This window comes from Nomascus leucogenys, chromosome 16 (assembly GCF_006542625.1).
Source record: "Nomascus leucogenys isolate Asia chromosome 16, Asia_NLE_v1, whole genome shotgun sequence".
In the NCBI taxonomy this organism is placed as follows: domain Eukaryota; kingdom Metazoa; phylum Chordata; class Mammalia; order Primates; family Hylobatidae; genus Nomascus; species Nomascus leucogenys.
This window is the reverse complement of record NC_044396.1, coordinates 52,646,073-52,661,059: the sequence shown is the minus strand read 5'-3', so window position 1 is coordinate 52,661,059 and position 14,987 is coordinate 52,646,073. Positions and strand designations below refer to the sequence as shown.

The 14,987-nt window shown below is 45.1% G+C and overlaps 1 protein-coding gene across 1 annotated transcript in view; it reads left to right on the top strand.

The window, feature by feature from the left end:
• The window catches only part of ANKRD46 (ankyrin repeat domain 46), a 60,152-nt gene extending 51,412 nt beyond the window's left edge, over positions 1-8,740 (top strand). The window contains exons 6-7 of the transcript XR_004026180.1: positions 6,732-6,846; positions 8,361-8,740. The gene's annotated coding sequence lies outside the window, so the exon portion shown is untranslated. The remainder of the gene's footprint in view (positions 1-6,731; positions 6,847-8,360) is intronic.
• Positions 8,741-14,987: the final 6,247 nt, after the last annotated feature.

Below are 14,987 nucleotides of genomic sequence, written 5' to 3'. Positions count from 1 at the left end.
AAGCACAATCTAGAGCTCTGCCCTGTGCTGCATTAGGAAGCATTTATTTGCTGAAAGACAGGCCAACCTCTATTCTTGTGTAATTGGTCAGGCCTGCAGGCACTGGGTGATTAGGTTCCCAGATGGCTTCAGCTCTTGTTTGAGCTTTCATTAAATAATACCTTAATTATTAGCTCAAAAGGACATTGAACACAGTCCCTGCCAATCTTCCCAGCCTTCCCTATAGGAAGCCAAGGACAGTTGTGGAGCGGCCGGACCCTTCCTGTGAGTGTTGAGAGCTGAGATGGGCAGAGGAGAAGCAAGCCCATGCTTTCTGGTTCTATATATTTATGATTGTATCTGGTCCTGGCACATCTCTGCAGCTTAACAGAACTGAGGTTTTTTTTTTTTTTAATCTATGTTCCCCACATTTACAGAGAAGGACACTGAGGCTTGGAAGCTTTGCAAGGCAAGACGGAAGCTGAATCCAGGCCATCTAACCTCCAGGTCAGTGTCCTGTGCTCCTGAGCCTCAGAAGGCAAGAAAGAAGGGATACAGACGTCAGCGTCCCTGATGGGTGGGGCTGTCTCCGTCACAACTTGTGTCACGGAGCATCATCTCAAAGCTCTGCAGTTAGGAGGCAGAGGGACCTGCTACCACCTGTCCCCTCCTCTCCAGTCCTGCCCTGCAGGCAGCCCGGGCACCTGCTGTCTTCCTGGCCTCCCAGATCCTCAAGCTGGAGCTCCAGGAACCATCCCCTCCTCTGCCTGGGCAGGATGCCACCTCCACAAGGCAAATCACATCCATTTGATCTTGAACAAAAGGCTGCCGTGCTGTCTGAAATGACAACTCCCAGGCGGGTGATGTCATGCTGTTTTGTTTGTCTCCATGGACTGTGGGGATCCAATTTCAGTTGTGAAGAAAATGGTCTGGGGAAAAAAGTTACTTCATTCGGAAAATTCCGAGAAGCCATAAATACAGTTTGCAGCTGAGGAAAGCACTTTCACACTCAGACAACGGATTTGGGTGGAAGAAAAGACTTCCCGCCCCCAAGGCTCAGCCCCTTCACTCCCACCCATGGCCACTGGCAGCCCGCTTCTGCCAGCAGATAGACGTGTGCATGGTTCTGGCAAGATCTCAAGCAACCCCCCTTCCCCAAGGAGACTCTATGACCCAGTGGCAAGTTGGCAGGGGGTGTGTTTTCCCTGGTTCTCATCCTAAATTGTCTCCTGCCCAGAGTCCATCCCTGAAGTATCAAGCACTTTCCTCTCGTAAATGGTTGACCTGCATCTCTGAGCTGCTGTTAAAGCAAACATTTTGTTGTTTTCATTTCTTACTCCCTTTCTAGCTTTGCAATCTCTAGTGAATCTTTTTGCTTTTCTTATTCTTTTCTTTTTTCTTTACATTTGGCACAGTGAGAAAGAGGCAGAAATAGAGGGTAAATTTTATTGCTCTTTTCATGAGAAACTTAGCGTATAATTCCGAGTCCAGATCTTCAGCCCTAAATCAGGAAAGAATCATCCCTGCTGGGAAAGACCAGGGCCAGAGAGCTTAGATCCAGGGGGCAACTTTTCTAGAGCTGTTGCTCCCTGGATTCTCCCACTTTATTTTTTTAATCCCATAAGAACAACATGGCAAGATAACAGAATCTTGGAAGATAGGAGAAAGTCTCTCTAGACCACCCCTCCTTTCATTACATGTCTTCCTGGTGCCAGGTCCTGTTGGCCACTGAGCCTCTTTCTGTCTTCCCTGCTCCCCTGTGACTCCTAGCTTTGTTAGGGCACCCTTCTCCCCCAGGCCTGGCCTCTAGGAATTCACAGCTCTACGGCATTCCCCAGGCTCTCAGACTCATCTTTCCTGAAACTCTCCCACAGCCTCTTATATCCATCCCCAAAACAGTTCACAGGGTCAATGCGCCCCTTGCGTTTAGTTCTGGGAACACAAAGCCTCCTTCCCTTAGCCTACAAAGCACGCAGATCTCTGAGCAGCACGTGCAGTGTCAGTGCCTGACCATTGCTGGGGAGGAAAATTTTTCTTCTATGCTCTTACATTCAGTATTTAGGGGCCTGTACATTAAACTGACAAAAGGCAGATTAACAAAAGAAAAATCCAGGCATGGTGTGGCTTATGCCTGTAATCCCAGCAACTCTGGAGGCTGAGGCAGGAGGATCACTTAAGCCCAGGAGTTCGAGGCTGCAGTGAACCCTGATCATGTCACTGCACTTTAGCCTGGATGACAGTGAGACCCTGCCTCCAAAAAAAAAGAAAACATATTATTGTTCAAATTTGTATGTACATGAGAGTTCACACACACATAAAAGCTGACTCCAGGAGGAGGTTAGAATCTGGGGCTTATGTGCCATCTTAATAGGGAGTGGGCAGATGCAGAGGGGAACTTCTACATGACCAAACAACTTAGGAAAAATAAATAGGTTCTTAGGTGACTCCATGGGAAGTACGTGTTGTCCCCATGGACTGTGGGGATAGTTTTGTAACAATATCTGTTCAGGCAATTTCTTATCCAGGTGATGCCTTGTGTTGACCTCTCTTCACTGATAAAAGTCAATCTTCTCTTCTTGTGAAATTCCTGGGAAAGGGATTTATAATAGTTGAATTCTTTGGGGAGGCTTTGCATTTAGGAAGATAAGAGGATTTCAGGAAGAGCCTCTTCCTGCAGCTGTTGATTCTCAAATGTCTTCAGCCCAAAATACTCCACATGGTCCTGTAGCATACTGCAGACCTCTTCACCCTGCAAGTCTTTGCTCTAGAATACCCTGCCAGATGCCAGCAGCCTGCCCACAGGCCTGAGCTCAGGGCCCAAGCTTTGCTCCTCTTCCAGGCCTGTACTGACACTGGCCCAGGTCTGATCAGGCACCCAGCCCCCGGTTCCGTGGCTGCCCACGTGAGCCTCAGTGGGCGACTCACCACATGTGCAATGTTAGGAGGGAAGCTTAGGGAAGGGAGGCTGGAGCCAGCCTTGTTGAATCCCCCACTCCTCACCCAGCTCCTGGCATACTGTAGGAGTTCAATAAATGTCTGAGGAACAAATAGAGGAGACTATGAATGTTTTGTGAGGGCTTTCTGCCCCTCAGGCAAAGCATCACAAGATGATATAAGGATACAAAGCCAAAGCTTTTAAAGAAATCCTCATTAACTGAATTAGTCATATTCTGAAGTGGCTTTTATCTTAATGGAATTTCACTGTATCTCAGTATTATTTGAAATAAAGGAGCCATCAGTTTGGATTTAGGAAATGTGGATTTTCAGGGTCTTGAGATTTGATTTCTAGACGTGAGTTGTTTTTCCTCATACACCAGAACCATTCTGTAGAAATATAATGCAAGCCACTTACATCATTTTAAATTTTCTAGTAGTCACATTAAAAAAGTAATAAGATACAAGCGGCTGGGCATGGTGGCTCATGCCTGTAATCCTAGCACTTTGGGAGGCCTAGGAGGGAGAAATGTTTGAGCCTAGGAATTTGAGACCAGCCTTGGAAACATATTGAAACCTCCCCTCCCCCCCGCTAATCTCTATAAAATATCAAAAATTTGGCCAGGTGTGGTGGCACACACCTGTGGTCCCAGCTACTTGGGAGGCTGAAGTGGGAGGATTGCTTAAGCCCAGGAGGTCGAGGCTGCAGTGAGCCATGATCCCACCACCACACTCCAGCCTGGGTGACAGAGTGAGACCCTGTATAAAAAAAAAAAAAAGAAAAGAAAAGAAAAAGAAAGGAAGGAAGGAAGGAAAGAAAGAAGTGAACTTCATTTTAATCATAAATTTTATTTAACCCAATGTATACAAAATAGTATCGACATGTAATCAATATTTAAAATTATTAATGAGATATTTTACATTCCTTTTTGTACTAAGTCTTTGAAATTTTATCCTTTCAACACATCTCAGTTGGGAATGGCCAAATAAGTACTCAGTAGCCACATGGCCAGTGGCTGCTACGCTGGACAGTGCAGTCGTAGACATACATCGTCTTGAGTATTCCTGGAAGGTCCCCCCAGAACTATGACGTTAAGCGGTGGGCAGTGGCTCTGAGCACACAGCTGCAGCCTAGAGAACCAGAGGCCCAGGTCTGTCTGAGGTCATGAGGCACAACCAAAGACAATGCAGGAAGAGTTCAGAGCCTCTCTCAATTCTCCCAATCCTGGGACAGGGCAGGATCCCTCCAGATCCACCTTTTCTCTGTCATCTCCTGGATCAGTCTGCTCAGACCTGGGCCGATAGGCCAGAGGTAAGAAGTTTGCTCCTGCTGGTGAAACTTTCTTACTTCGTTCAACAAGTACCTACTGGGCAGCTACTACGGGCCAGGCACTACTCTAGGACTTGGGATACAGCCGTGAACAAAACAGTTTCCTGCCTTTGAGTAGATAGACAATGAAAAGTAAACAAAATAAGCAGATTGAATAACATACTGACTGTACTGGAAAGTGGTGAGTGCTGTGAAAACAAAAGAAAAATAAAACAAGGTAAGGAAATAAGAAGTGCTGGGAGTGGGGCAGGTTACATTAAATTCTGCGGTCAGAGCTGGCCTCATTGAGAAGGTGAGATTTGAGAAGTTTGAATGCACAGCATTGAAGGAAGTGAGCGAGTTGGCCAGGAGAGTACTCCAAACAGAGAGAACAGCTAGAGCAGAGGCTCTCAGGTGGGCGGGAGCACGCCTGACATGATCGAGAAACTACAAAAAGACCTGAATATCTGGAGAAGATTGGGCAAGGGCGAGAGTGTTGGGAGCTGAAATCACAGAGCTAAGGTGTCGGGAAGGAGACAGCAGATCCTTTAGGGCCTTGCAGGCCATTGCCAGGGCACTGGCTTTAATTTTGGGAGAAAAGAAGAATTGCTATGTGATTTTGAATGTAGTAGCAGTGAAGATGCCGAAAGATCAATGGATTGTGGATGTATTTTGAAGGTAGAGCTAGTGGGGCATGAGAAAGGATAGTCAAAGATGACTCCTAGATTTTTTATTTGAGCAAATTGCAAGATGCCAGCCTAGGAAAGGCTGCAGCAGGGACAGGTTTAAGGGAGAAGATCAGGAGTTCTGTTTGGGGCATGTTGGGTTGGACGTGTCTATTCAACATCCAAAGAGAAATGCCAAGTAGGCCATTGGAATTATGAGTCAAAATTTGGGAGAAGGGTCTGGGCTAGAGATAGAATTTCTCAATCATATTGGAAATTCTCAGCATATAGATTGAATTTACAGCCCTGGGACTTGGTGAAATCATCCGAGGAGGGAGCACAGAAAGGGGAATCCTGAGACAGCCGACATGAAGGGGTTGGAGAGGTAAGGAGAATCAGCACAGAAGACAGAGGAGGAGTAATCAGAGGCAGGCAGAAAACCAAGAGACTACTGTGTCCTGGAAGCCAAAGGAAGAAAAAGGAGTTAACTGTGTGGAACGCTCCTGACAGGTCAAATAAAATGTGACTGGGAAATGGGAACTAACCATTGGATTTAGCAACATGGAGGTCACTGCCGCCTTGATGAGAATGGTTTCCATGGCATGATGGGAATAGAAGCCTGGGTGGGGTGGGCTTCAGAAAGAATGTATGGGGTAGAAGTGGAGACAGTGAGTACCAACAGCTCTTTCAGGAGTCTTGCAAAAGGGGAGCTGGCAGGGTAAATGGATCAAAGGAAGCTTTTCAGAAAATCAACTTTATTAAGGCATAATTTACATACAATAAATGTGAAGTATACAGTTTAATGATTTTTGACAAATGTATGCATCCATGTAACCACCACAACAATCAAGATATATATCACCAGCATCACCCCAAAAAGTTCTTTGTGCTCCTTTTGTCAATCACTCCCATCACCACCTCCCGAATCCCCAGCTCCAGGCAACCACAGACCTGCTTTCTGTCTCAGATTAGTTTTGCCTTTTCTAAAATGTCATATAAATTGAATCATATAGGATGTGCTCCTGTGTCTGGCTTTTTTTGCTCAGCATATACTTGAGAAATATCCATGTTGCTGTATCTGTGAGTAGTTTCTTACTTTATATTGTTGAGTTATATTTCATTGTATACATATACCACAATTTGATTACCCATTACTTGTTGATGGACATTTGAGTCGTTTCTAGTTTTGGGCCATTATGATGAAAAATGGTATGAATATTTGTATACAAGTCTTTGTACAGACATACATTTCCTTTCTACTGGGTAGATATCAAGGAGTAGAATTGTTGGGTCATTTAGTGATGTATCTTTCATTTTATAGGAACTACGGAACTGTTTTCCAAAATGACTGCATAATTTCACATTCTCACCAGCAATGTATGAGCTCCAAATTCTCCACAGATTTGTCAACACCTGATATTGTCCGTCTTTAAATTTTAGAGGAGGTTTTTGTTGTTTGTTTTTTAGTAGACTTATCTTTGGAATAGCTTTAGATTCATAGAAAAGTTTAAAAGACAGTACAGGGTAGAGAGTTCCAGTATACCCTTCGCCTAGCTTTCCCTCACGTATATTTGTCAAAACTAAGAAATTCACATTGGTATAATACTAATAGCCCAACTATAAACTCTAATCAGAGTTTTTTGAATTTTCTCACTAATGTCTTTTTTCTGTTCCAGGATATCACTCTGCATTTTGTCATCATGTCTCAGTCATCCCAATCTGTGATCATTTCTTAGTCTTCCCTTGTTTATCATGACCTTAAGGGCTTTGAAGAATACTGGTCATGTATTCTGTAGAATGTTCCTCAATTTGGGTTTATCTTGTGTTTTCTTATAACTCAATAGATTTGAAGAATACCACAGTCGAGAAGTGCCCTTCTCATGAGATCGTATCAGCGGGTGAATGATAGCAACATGACTTATCAGCGGTGATGTGAACCTTCATCATCTGGTTAACAAGGTACCTGCTGGGTTTCTTTCCTATAAAGTTACTATTTTCCTTTTCCATACTCTACTCTTTGGAGGTGAGTCACTAAATCCATTCCACTCTCAAAGAGAGTGGATGTAAGCTCGGCTTCCTGGAGGGGAGAGTATCTACATATGCTATTTGGAATTCTTCTATAGAGAAGATTTTTCCCTTCTCGTTGATTAATTTGTTAAATCACTTATAATAAAGGCATTTTTTTAAATATGGAAAAAATAACAGGTATTTATTTGTATGTTGATGGAAATGATCCAATAGAGAGCAAAATATTGTGAGTTTCTTTAGTTTCTATAGCAAGTATTGAAAATTTTTTTCACTGTTAGCTTTCCACCAGGCTTTTCCTCATGTCTTTTACAAATTCACTTCTTGGCCAGGCATGGTGGTTCACACCTGTAATTTCAACACAGGAGGCCAAGGTAGGAGGATCACTTAAGCTCAGGAGATCAAGCCCAGCCTTGGCAACATAGCAAAACTGTCTCCCCCAAAATTTATAAAAATAAAACAAAATAAAATAGATAAAATGTTTCTTTTACCCACAATTCCATTTCCTTAGGCCCTGTGGGAGGTCAGCTGTTGATGTCAGGGCAGACACTTCACAGCTGGCCGGTGGAACCAGGTGTCAGTTCTGGTGATCTGGCAGAAGTCCTTGGTACCTGGTGGCAGGGGACCCCTCTCTCCCCAACACACTCACTCTTCACACCTCCTCATCTCCTCAGCCACTCACCGGAGTTCAGTGCAGGGCTGGGGAAGGGCCCGTGTTTTCCTCTGGGTAGGAAAGAGCCAGTTATCCATCATAGGGAGGTGGGGCAGCTATAGGCCTCTGGAGGAGACTGGAGGGACTAAGGGTCCTTGGGGGATAATTCAACAGGAAGGAAGCAGCAGATAGAATTTCTTGGCTCCAACTCAGAATCCAGAAAAGTGGGCCCTGTGTTTCTTCTGTCCCTTTGTTGGGAGGATGGAACTCTGAGGACAATGGTCACGGCCATGAGCCCAGCTGGGGACTCAGGGGAGACATGTCTGAGCACCCCAGGATGCGGGAATGAGATATTCATAACCTTAGAGACCCAGGTTAGAAATTCAATGGTGGAAGTGACAGCCTGGGGAGAGGCCTAGGACAGATCCTGGATGGAACTTGGACCACTGCCAGTGGCCTACCACATCATTCCCACCCCATCCTCCCTATCCTCACCACACAGAGACCTCTAATCTGGCCTCCAGCTGGGGAGCTCCCCACCCACACGCCTGGCCCCTGCAGGGTGTGGGAGTGGTGGAGAGAGAGTGGTGGTGACAAAGGTGACATCTCCTAGGCAGCAGAAATGGTTTCCAGGCATGCATTTTGCAGAGGCTAGCAGAATGGCATCTATGTAGATACGTATGTTTGTATATGAATCAATCCACACCCTGCGGTGACACCAGAAAAAACTGTCACCATTGAAAGGAAGGTGGTAAATTCCCTCTCATTCAGAGAATACCTTTCTCTTCTCAACCAGCTGCCCACGGGTTTCTCATCAAGCTGGTAATTCATTGTACAGGGAAGGGAACTCACCATGTGGAAATTCCCACTTCCTCGGAGAACAGTGTGCACAGTGTTAACCTTGGTGAGTAAGAAATCCCCCTCCTCTCACACCCCCGATGGCAGCTTTCCTCTCGGAAGCCTGTGGTCACCCTCAGTCTTATCCACATCTGAAAAGTGACGTAGGGGCAAATCTGCCAAGCACCAACAACCCGAGCGATTGGAGCAGATATTGTCATCTTTTTGGTCTGCCCAGCAACCCCTCTGACAATAGCACTTCAGTTTTCCTTTGGGGGAAAGCGGCTCTTCTTCCCTCTTTTCATGTGATTCTGGTTGGGGAGGGAATACGTGACCCAAGCCTGGCCACCACAGAGGTACATCTCTCTGGCTACAGGGAAGGACATATAGCCCAAGCTGGGCCAGTCAGTCACCTTTGGCCAACACTGCTAGACTGCAAGGCAGGGCAGAGCCTGTCTAAGGATGGAAAACTAAGAGATGGACAGAGGCCTGAAAGCAACCTCAGAGCTCCTGGGTCCAGCTGGTCTTTTTAGTTATAAGCAACTTATAAGCAACTTTCTTTCTTTCCTTCCTTCTTTCCTTCCTTCCTTCCTTCCTTCCTTCCTTCCTTCCTTCCTTCCTTCCTTTCCTTCCTTCCTTCCTTCCTTTTCTATTAAATGAAATTTATAGGAGGTCACTGATTTGGGCTGAGCTCCTGCAGGAGGCCCCAGTAGACCAAACCAAGATGGAGTCACTCATGCTAAGTTCCATATCACCAAACTGAAACTAAGTCATCAGACCTTCTGAGAACTCAAGACAGAGAGAGATAATATGCAAATCCCCAAACAGGCCAGTTGTAGCCAGCATGATAAGGAAGTCCCCTCTACTTTAACCTTTATAAGGAAAGTAACCTGAAGTAACCTGAGCTCGCCAATCTGCTTTTTGTTCCCTGTGTCTGCTTTCTTCACCCTTTTCTGCCTATGAAGCCAAGCTTCTCTGTTCAGCTCATCAGAACACTTTTCCTAAAGTTTTAGAGGAGATGCTGCCCCAATTCATGAATTTCAAATAAAAACCAATACAATCATTTAACTAAATGTGTTGTAATTTTGCCTTTTGACATTTCTCCCTTTTTTTTTCTTTTTCTCTTTCTTTCTTCCTCCCTGTCCCCGCTTCTCTCTTTCCTACCTATTTTGGCTCAGGCCAGTTTGAATTTGGCTTTTGTCTCTCGCGCTAAAATTTTTCCAAAAAATACCCTAATGGCATTGTCACCTCACATACCTGCCTGTCCCCCAACATTGGTTGAGAAAGGCTTAAGGTCTCTGTTTTTGAGCTGTCACAAGGGGACTGAACCATCCCAACCCACAACCTCTTTTGTCCCGTAAAGTGTAAAATAAGAATATCTTTTTAAGACTGAATACATGTACTTTTCTATTATACAAGTCATACAAATATTTAATTTTAAATGAGAGAAAGGGGAAAAATCAGTCATAGTCCAGCAACTGTGATTTTAGTTTATGTTATTAATAGCTTATTTCCCTACAAATATTTCCCCACACATTTATTTAGTCGCAGGCTTCATGCATACAAAATGTACACTGCTATGATCATCGTAACTATCAGCAAGCAGGCATTCTCATCAGCACTTCTTTCTTTCTGTGGTTTCTCAGTCTCTTTTCTTTTCTTTCCTTAAAAAAGAAAAAAAAACTTTTTTTTTTTTTTTCCTGGTCAACAGGGCCTGGGCAACATGGTGAGACTCTGTTTCTTTAAAAAAAAAAAGAAAAAAATTAGCCAGGTGTGGTGGTGCATGCCTGTGCTTCCAGCTACTTGAGAGGTTGAGATAGGAGGATCGCTTCAGCATGAGAGGTCAAAGCCACAGTGAGCCGTGTAAAATAAAAACTAAAAAAGAGGAAAGAATAAACTTAGTTTTTTGAAGAGACGCTATGTTGCTCAGGCTGGCCTTAAATTCCTGGCCTCAAGTGATCCTCCTACCTCAACCTCCCAAAGCACTAAGATTACAGGGATGAGCCATACTCAGCCCAAAGTCTCAATTTTCCATGACTTTTCTTAGTGGAGGTAGAGTTGTGAGATGGGAAACTATGTCAGTCACCTACAACAATGTCAACACACCTGTTAGGTGGGAGCTCTTCCGTCACCTGGAGTTTTTATGCTGAGGCCTGGGTTCCGCCCCCAGAGATTCTGCCTCAGTCAGTCTGGGGTGGTTTCTGATGAGCCTTTCCGAGTGGCTCCTGGGTGACACCCATGCTGGCAGGCCTCAATGTGTAGGAATGCTTTTGCTATCCAGATGATAAGCATATTCAAGTTTGAGAAGCCAAGATATAGATAAGTCCTGATTTCAGTTTAGTAGTCATTTACTAAACAATGATTCATGCACCTGTGGTTTTCAGAAGCATACATTTCTCTTGGGGACCAAGTTTCCGAAGGGGTATGACCCATAGCTTCAAGCCTAAAGCCCTTGGGAACTGCCAACTTCACATAACCTAAATGGGGAAAACATTAGAGAAGGGTTTCTTTCACTATTGTCTCATAATCTCCCTTCAAATGGCTCGAGGTTAAGGGCAGGCTGTGGGGGAGCTGGAACCTTCAGTGCAGTTTCGTAGTTCTCGAGGGTTGGGGACTACGTCAGGGGATGCAGTGATGAATAACCCAAAACATGATCCCTGCCCTCTAGGAGCTGACGACCAGTGGGAAGATGACCACAAAATAAATAATTGCTACAAACTGGGAAATAGTTGAGGCAGAGAAAGGCACAGCGTGCCCTGGGAGCAAAGAAGAGGCACTAGCCAGCCCTTGGCGACCAGGGGAGACACCCTGGAAGCAGAGCTGAGGGAGGGTTAGCCACATAGAGGAAGGTGGGAAGGGCATCCCTGGCAAAGGGAAGAGCAAAGGCAAGGAGGTACAAAACATCATGGTGCCCTTGGGTGTGGAATGGTGAGGAATGGAGCAGGAAGGCAAGGTGGGGCCAGGCCCAGACACCTGCAATTGGATGGGCAGGTGGAGCCTGTGAGATCTCTAGTCCTCAGCCCAACATGGGGCCAGCTTAGGACCATTTGAGAATTTTCCACCAGTCCACTAAGTGGAGTGACTCAGCTTCTCTGATTACTTGTGGTTTCACCTCAAAGGTACCACATTTGGTCAATAAATCCCCAAGCCTGGTCTAGGCCTGCACACACCTGGCTGTAACCACACATTTTCTAAGGACAAGGACAACGTGTTGGTTAAGTTGCTAGTAGCAAACATATATAATGGGGGCCTACATGAAATACAGGCATATTTTCACTGAGAAACAACAGGATGCATACAGTGGTCCCATGGTCAAGGTTAAGCGTGTCCAGCATTCTAATCTACCACCTTTAACTGCCTTGCTACCCAAAGTGGGACCACGGTCCAGCAGCAAGTGCCTCACTGGGTGCTTGTTAGAAACACAGAATGAGCTCTACTCCAGACCTACTGAACCACGGTCTGCATTTTAACAAATCCCCAAGTGATTTATTTGCAAACCGGTAGTTGAACAAGTTGGCCTTATTACTGGTTGCAATGAGGAAGATACCATGGGGGAACCATTTTAGTAAAATGGTGTTCAAAGGGACTTACAGGCTTTGGGCTTTGGTTAGGTGAATTTGGGGAGGGTCTAGGAGGGAAGGTCTTGCTCTGCATTGTCTGCTCTCTGGAAATGGGACAATTCTGCAGCTGGGTATGTTAGTAAATCTTATCTATAAGGACAGCAGACAAGATCAAGGCTATAGTTATAGTTGATAAGGAGGCCCCTGTCACTTAATGAGCCAGGAGGGGGTGGGTCTAGTGTTTTGTGAGGTTGTTTGTGCTTAGACAGAGTTAGGAAGGGGTCTCTTTTGACCTCTTCATCACAGTTGCAGACTGGCAGCTGACATCAATGTTTGCGAAAATAGCCAGGCAAGCTTTTAATAAGATTAAGCCCCAGCTCAAAGTGTCAGGCCATTTCCTGGATGTCAGGGGATACTTTTTCTTTTTCCAGCATTAAAGGTTGAGAGTCAATGTTTTAGTTTGTGGCTTCCTTTTTCAAGGTTGCCTCATGGCCCAATATGGTTGCTAGAACTCCAGCCATTACATTAGTGTTTTACGGTTAAGAAAGAGGGTGGGGAGAGTGAATTTCTTAGATCTCTTTAAGAAGCTTTTAAGGCCAGGTGCAGTGGCTCAAGCCTATAATCCCAACACTTCGGGAGGCTGAGGTGGGAGTGTCAGAGGTATTTGAACCAGAGGGACTCCATCTTGAGTAGGGCTGGGTAAAATAAGGCTGACACCTACTAGGCTGCATTCCCAGAAGGGTAGGCATTCTAAGTCACAGGGTGACATAGGAGGTCAGCACAAGAAACAGGTCACAAAGACCTTACTGATAAAACAGGCTGCTGTAAAGAAGCCGGCTAAAACCCCCCAAAAGCAAGATAGTGATAAGAGTGATCTCTGAATGTCCTCATTGCTCATTATATGCTAATTATAATGCCTTAGCATGCTAAAAGACACTCTCATCAGCACCATGGCAATTTACAGATGCCATGGTAAGATCTGGAAGTTACCCTATATGGTCTAAAAATGGGAGGAACCCTCAGCTCTGGAAATTGCCCACACCTTTTCCATAAAACTCATGAGTAATCCACCCCTTATTTAGCATATAATCAAGAAAGAACCATAAAAATGAGCAGCCAGCAGCCCTGGAAGCTGCTGTGCCTATGCAATAACCATTCCTTTATTCCTTTACTTTCCTAATAAACTTGCTTTCACTTTACTCTATGGATTCGCCTCGAATTCTTTCTTGTGTGAGATCTAAGAACTCTTTCTTGGGATCTGGAACAGGACCCATTTCCTGTAACATGAGGATAACTTGAGCTTAGGAATTCAAAACCAGCCTGGGCAACATGGCAAGACCCCATAACTACCAAAAAAAAAAAAAAAAAAACTAGCCAGGCATGGTGGCATGCACCTGTGGTCACAGCTACTCAAGAGGCTGAGATGGGAGGATCACTTGAGCCCAGGAGATGAAGGCTGCACTGAGCCACATAAACCAACAATAAAATTCTAAGGCCCCCCAACCGTCTGAATGGACCCTTCCTCTTAGCCAAGGGCATTCCAAAGTTAACCTGAAAAACTAGTTCAGGTCATGATGGGAAGGGGGAGTCAGACATGCTTCATTCTACCCTCCTCCCTTCAAAACCCCTCATCGTAACCCAGACATTCTTTTCTATTGATAATAACTCTTTCAACCAATTGCCAATCAGAAAATCTTTGAATCCACCTATGACTTGGAAGTCCTAGCTTTCAGTTGTCCCACCTTTCCAGACCAAACCAATGTACATCTTACACGTATTGATTGATGCCTTATGCTCCCTAAAATGTATAAAACCAAGTTGGGCACCAACCACCTTGGGTACATGCTGTCAGGATCACCTGAGGTTAAGGGTGTGCCCTTAACTTTGGCAAAATAAACTTTCTAAATTGATTGAGACCTGTCTTTGACACTTTTGATTTTACAGCTGTGATCCTGCTGCTGCACTCCAGCCTAGATGACAAACTGAGACTCTGTCTCAAAAAAAAGAGAGAAGCTTTTAGGACCTCAGTCCCAATAATTTTCATTTATACCTCATTGGCTGTCCCTAGTTTCAAGAGATTTGGGAAGTACAGTCTTTTACTTGGATGTATTGCTGCCTGCCACCCCCATCCCAAATCAAGTACTTTTGGTAAAGCAGAAAGAGAAATTGGGAATTGGTAGGTGACTGACTGACAGTCTCTATCTCAGACAGGGAAGCCAGGGCTCAGGAATGGGGAAATTCCAGGCCCTGGAGGGTGAATATTTTATCTTTTCTTCTTTATCAGTGCTTAACGTTCCTGCAACCAGAATTGCCCTGAGCTTTCTTGGTAAAAAAGAAACAATCTGTCTGCACCATCTGTAAGAAATGTTTATGAGGCAGAATTCCCTTCTCAGGTTTTCTATCCTGCTGGCTGGGAAAGTAGGAGTGATATATAAATGTAAGAGTCAGAACAGCCCCTAAGGCTATGGCCACGGTGGGAGAACCGTAGGGATAAAGAAGGAGATCGGTCTGCTCTACAGGAAGGCTTTATCCCATCCTTAGGGAAGGTGAATGATCCTTAAAACAAGGCAGTCAGAGCTAGTAAGAAGGAAGCCTGACTTCCCTTTTCATTCCACAAACCAGCACAACTCGGAAAAACGAGTTTCAGGCACCATGTGACCTGCTGCAGTGACTGAGGCGACCTCAGAAAGGGTGGTGAGTGTCTCAGCATATGTTGTCCTTATGACACCTTCCACTTACCCACTCCATCCTCCGCTCCAGGTTCTGGATCCCCTTTTGTCCCCACGATAATCCCTTTCTGCAGGATGGGAAACTGAGGCTTAGCAAGGGTTAAGCAACTTGCTCAAGATCATACAGCTTCTAAACAGCAGAGCCTAGCTTTCCACCCAGTTTGACCCGTCCCAGCCCCTGCTCCTTCCACTCCCTTTCACAACAGGCAGGCGCTGGCCTAGACTTTTAGGGCCCAGCTCTGAGCCAGGTGATCACTCCTTTCCTGCAACCTCAGCTTCATCGCTTTCACGCACGTC